Source organism: Apium graveolens, unplaced genomic scaffold, assembly GCF_009905375.1.
Source record: "Apium graveolens cultivar Ventura unplaced genomic scaffold, ASM990537v1 ctg9007, whole genome shotgun sequence".
Lineage (NCBI taxonomy): Eukaryota > Viridiplantae > Streptophyta > Magnoliopsida > Apiales > Apiaceae > Apium > Apium graveolens.
The window spans coordinates 34,622-40,268 of record NW_027421657.1 but is presented as its reverse complement, the minus strand read 5'-3'; the positions used below and the strand labels follow the sequence as shown (position 1 = coordinate 40,268).

At 35.8% G+C, this 5,647-nt stretch overlaps 1 non-coding gene across 1 annotated transcript; it reads left to right on the top strand.

Moving 5' to 3' along the window:
* The first annotated feature begins 967 nt into the window (after positions 1-967).
* On the top strand, positions 968-1,074 carry LOC141705531 (small nucleolar RNA R71). Its single transcript, XR_012568387.1, has one exon. It is a non-coding gene; the product is annotated as a small nucleolar RNA R71 (small nucleolar RNA).
* The last annotated feature ends 4,573 nt before the right edge of the window (positions 1,075-5,647 follow it).

Sequence of the window (5,647 nt, the reverse complement as noted above, 5' to 3'; positions counted from 1 at the left end):
TTTTTTGCTCAAGTGTAGTGTTTTCAGTAGAAGTCTTCTTCGTTTCCGCTTTGACCCCCTTCTGATCAGCTGTTTCCTCAAGATTGCATTTTCTGAAGCTGGCACGAGCGCGCCCACCTTCTGGAGAAATTTTTCAGATTCTTCATTTTGATGATTTTTAGGACTAGCGACCTTTCCAGACCTCAAGGTGATTGCCTTCAACTGTTCCTTCACTTCCATCTTGCCTGGATTAGCTTCTTTATCACTAGGAAGAGTTTCTTGTGGTCGGTTCAATAAAGCATTGGCAATTTGCCCTATTTGATTCTTCAGAGTTTTGATTGAAACCGCTTGGCTTTTGCATATGAACCTCAACTCCTCCAATTCAGATTCATTCGAAGATAGAATTACACCTCCATGAGATTGTTGTTGCATTCCCTGTGGCTGAAATTATTTCCTTGGTTCAAACTATTGCTGAAAACCAAGAGGATTGAAAGGCTTATTTCCAAACTGCTGGTAAGGTTGTTGCATACCACCCTGATTATTGCTCCAGCTAAAGTTAGGATGGTTGCGGTTGTCAGGATGATAAGTGGCAGGAACTGATTGTTGCAACCTCTGAAAATTGCTCACAAACTGAGCTGATTCACAAGATATAGCACATTACTCCATCGCATACGAACCTACACAAAGCTCATAAACACTAGTTATCTGATGAACACCATAGTTGGTCAGAGAATCGACCTTCATATTCAACGCTTTGAGCTGAGCAGTGATAGCCGTAGTTATATCCACCTCCAGAATTCCTGCTACCTTGCTTTATGGTAGTCTCTGAGTTGGATTCTGATATTCATTAGCGGCCATCATCTCAATTAGCTCATAATCTTCCTCATAGCTCTTAGCCCATAAAGCTCCACCTGATGTTGCATCGGACATTGGTCTTCACTGTGTTTCCAAACCATTATAAAAGCAATTTATCACCATCCAGTCAGGCATTCCATGATGAGGACACTTCCTAAGCATCTCCTTGTAGCGCTCCCAGGCTTCACATAGAGATTCACCTGATTGCTACGTAAATTGAGTAAGAGCATTCCTGATTGCAGCTGTCTTTCCATAGGAAAGAATTTAGTAAGAAATTTCTGAGCAAGATCCTCCCATGTTGCAATAGAACCTGGTGGTAGAGAGTGTAATCAGCTCTTAGCTTTATCCCCCAAAGAAAATGGGAAAAGTCTCAGTTTTACAGCATCTTCAGAAACACCGTTGACCTTGAAGGTGTCGCAGATCTCGATGAAATCCCTAATGTGCATATTGGGATCTTCCGTCGGAGAACCCCCAAACTGGACTGAATTCTGTACCATTTGAATCGTGTCAGGCTTGATTTTAAAGGTATTAGCTGCAATGGTTGGTATGATAATGCTAGACTGAATTTCATTGATTTTCGGTTGAGAACAATCCTGCAACGCTTTCATTTCTGCTATTGGTTCTCCCATTGTAACAAAAACTTCTTTTTCCTATACTTTAACTTCGTCTAGTGTTTCCTTACGAGATTGAGAACGTGTTTGCATACACGCTCTCTAGAGTGCCCGAAACACACGAACAAAGTAAACCTTGTAAAAGAATAATCCGATTCAGTGAACTTTAACGAACACTGATGACAAGCACATAAACTAAATTTAACACTGATCCCTGGTAGCGACGCCAAAAACTTGTTCGCACAAAACCACACAAGCTTACGCGATCACAAGTAGTATAAGATTAAGTTAGGTTCATTCCCACAGAGACTAGTTTAAACAAAATATGCACTTATGCAACAATGTATGGTTATTATTCACTGTTAAGTCAAGTATCAATTTTGAGTTGATTGACTAATTAAAGTGATTATACTAGCATGCATTAACTAAGAGAATAAAACTGATTTACTTATATGAGATAAAACATGGGATTCTAACTTTATTAAATACTTCATTCAGAGTTTATGCCTTTAATCTTAGCATGTGATTGTGATTACAACTAATCAGATAACACAAAATTAGTATACGCTATCTTTTGATATACGTATACCCTACTACTAAACATCTACAAATAAGATAGAAGTTGATCATGCACCAATTATGCTTAGACCCTATATGTCTATAAGATTTGAAAACATAACGGTTTAATGAGCAAGTTATCTATTAAGATTACATAGGGTAGCGTAAGGTGGTTAAAATTACACTACGAATCATGCACGATAACATATATAAACCTATGCTAGCATGACAAGTTCTAAACCTCTATATATCCACTTTTGCTTTAATAAAGATTAACAAATGACTTAGATGTTAGCTACGCATCTAAGAAGAATAAGTACAACTATATTAGGAAATTATAAATCACCACACACTAATGATTTTGAACAATCAACTATTGAAATCCATAAATAAATCCTCTAGAACCCCATGATAACGATTAGTTCATGATTGAACATATCATCACCATGGGTTCCAATGAAAACATGATAATAAATAAGTGCAGAATACTACGAGATAATATAAAAGTACTAGGGTTTAGAACAAATCAAAAACAAGCATCCAAAAGTATTGCCGAAATCGAAAAATACAAAAGTGAAAACTAAATCTTCTTCTCCTTAGTCGTCTTGTGTGCTTTAGGTCTTCTCTATGTTCTCTCTGACTTCCTTTCTCTTAAAAATGTCTTATTTTCTTTATATATATAGCCCTGGTTGACCTGGACTCTCGCAATAACCAAATTATAATCAATTCATGATTCTGTAGAAATTGGTTGGCGCGGGCACGCTTGAACAGGCACGGGCGCGCTCTTTGTCTAACAAATGGGGCGCGGGCGCGCTCGTTTGGGCGCGAGCGCACCTGCTTTTTGTTCAATTTCTCCAGCTTTCTTCTTTTTGCGCTCCATCCTTTGTACAAACTTCCACGACTCCTTCCCTGATCTCTTATCAACATATAATCATTTAAAAGCTCATTTCCACCTCTGACTGGTGCCCTGCAATGACTCAACACAAAATACATCAAAAACACCAAATACTTGAGTCCAAAACACCAATTTAAGGCTATATGAAACGTTCGAAGTAGATATAAAATCCACTTATCACCAGACATTGCTCCTGTAGTGGGAGTTGTTAGAGGATTTATGTCTAATCTAGATAGAGAGCATTGGGAAGTAGACAAGTGGTTGTTACGCTACTTGAAAGGAACATCCAAGGTTACACTATGTTTCAGTAAGAAAGATGTTATCTTGGAAGGGTTCTTTGATGCAGATTTGGGTAAATGTTTGGATACAAGAAAAAGTACAATGGGTTATATTTTTACTTTGGGTGGCACCACAGTTAGTTGGATGTATCGACTTCAAAAGAGTGTTTCTCTTTCAACCACATAAGCAGGATATAGGCTATCTTTGAAGCTGGCAAAAAGATGATTTGGTTGAAGAATTTTCTTGAGGAGTTGGGCAAGAAACATGCGGACAGTGCTTTGTATAGAGACATTCATACTGATATTCATCTTGTAAAGAATCTCGTGTTTCATGCTAGGATGAAGCATATTCAGCTGAGATATCACTTTACAAGAGAGTTGATAAGCAATGGTACTTTGTCCTTGCTAGAAAATCCTTTGTTCAAAGAATCCTGCAGATATGCTGACTAAGGTGGTTACGAATGAAAAGTTGAAGCTTTGTGTAGCTTCAACTGGACTTCAGAATTGATTCATGAGAAGGTGCTGCACTAGTTAGAGTTATTGATTGAAGAATTGATTTTAATAGAATTACAAGAGTGAAGATGTGGTTAGACTCTAAGTGGGAGATTGTTGGGTTTGTGGAGGCTATTAATTAAGCCCATGAAATAGACTATTCAAATTGAGAATTATATTAGTTTATGGATTAGTCTACTTTTCATATTTGGACTATAATTTGATTTAGGCCTAGTTTCTTCTCTTATAAATACTCACGTAATTATAAAATCATAACACAAAAAACTGTGAGAGATCAATACAAAATTAGTGCGGCTTGTGGAGTAGGAATTCCTGAATCACGTTAATCTTTATCTTGTGTGATTGTCGTTCATTTTCATGTTCTAATATATTCACTTTGGGTTTTGCTTTCGTTGTTGTATACTCAACACATGGGTTTATATCTCTCTATACCTATGATGTCATAAATGCTCTTTACTATTATATATACTAGAGACTAGATATATGACTTATTTTCTTCATTAATAGACCTTGATCGTAGTATATACCGAGATAATGTACCAAAAATTCGATGAGTGGGGAAACTATTTTGGGTGGTAGGAATACCCAAGTGGGGCATAATAACCCTCTTAACTTTGTAGTACTTAGAGGGTAGTGCAACGGAATAAAAAGGAGTACTATATATTTGAGAAATAACCAAGAACTTTGAATATATGAGCGTCGTATATAGGGTATGTTTGTTTTGGTATCCATAAATACTCTATTTCCCTCTCTGTTACCCCTTTGCAACCATGGCCATCAACATGTTTACTTATACTATACAAGACCTCATTCTTGGTGAGTGGTTGTTAACTTAAAAAAAATGAGTTTGCACATCATTTCTTCAGTTTTAGAACTCTTGCTTCTACTATATGAAAACTTTTCTTTCCTCTCTGAAAATGACAATCTTTCCCTCACACTGTTAGTTGATTTGACATTTGGTATTTACATTTTTGCTACCCTGGAAACTGTCTATATCTTACTCTCCTTTCTATTTTTATTGACTAGATAATGCTTCACATAGATGAATAGTTGATGTGAATATAGTTTTTGAACTATTTATTATTCCTTTATTTATGCTCTCTTTTGGGTTTTTGATAACCATTGCTTGCAGCATTACATGCACTTTTGAGTTTGACCTTTTTGTAAGATGGAGCATAAATAAGATTGAAAATGAAAGATGTAGGGTTAGAATATGTAAATGAACATTTTAGTTTTAGGCTTGTAGTATTACCATTTTTTGAAATGTTACTAGAAGCTAAAAAGAGTTTATGGAAAAGAATATTTGGTATTCAAGTTAACAACAAATTGAGCACTTTAAGCTTGGGCTATAGGTTCTCTGTGAACAAAAAAGTTACTCATTTGTACAAGGAAACTTATTACCTGATCATGTGTGTGTGTGCTTGTTTGTAGTGAATTTATGCATGCATTGTTAAAAAATTTCATTGATCAGCATGAGTGGACCAATACTCACTGATATAATGATATGCATGCAAATATGCATTAGTACATCTGTGTGGAATTCTTGGAGAGTCTTGATACAAGGTTACTTTTGACTCTTTCATTTGTTCAGGGGTGCAGAATGCATCTGGTGCTTTTACTTCCCTGTTTCGAATAATAACCAAAATACAAACTAATTAAGTAAGTATATGTCATATTTGCAATGGATTGTTTTAATCGGATAGTAGAGTCCAATATCTCATACAATTATTTAATCTAGATCGAGTAACTCAGAGTTATAAAAAGATATAGAAAAATCATTAATTGATCATAGATTCCAAAATTCAAAATCAAATATTTTTTTAGTAAATATTTTAATGCACCCTTACTGTAACTGTATACAAAATTTGTCAGCAAAACACTAGAATTAAAACAAATAATCTCACAGTCATCGGACCATCTTGCAGTGCATTCATATCACTTGCTTTATAGTATTCATA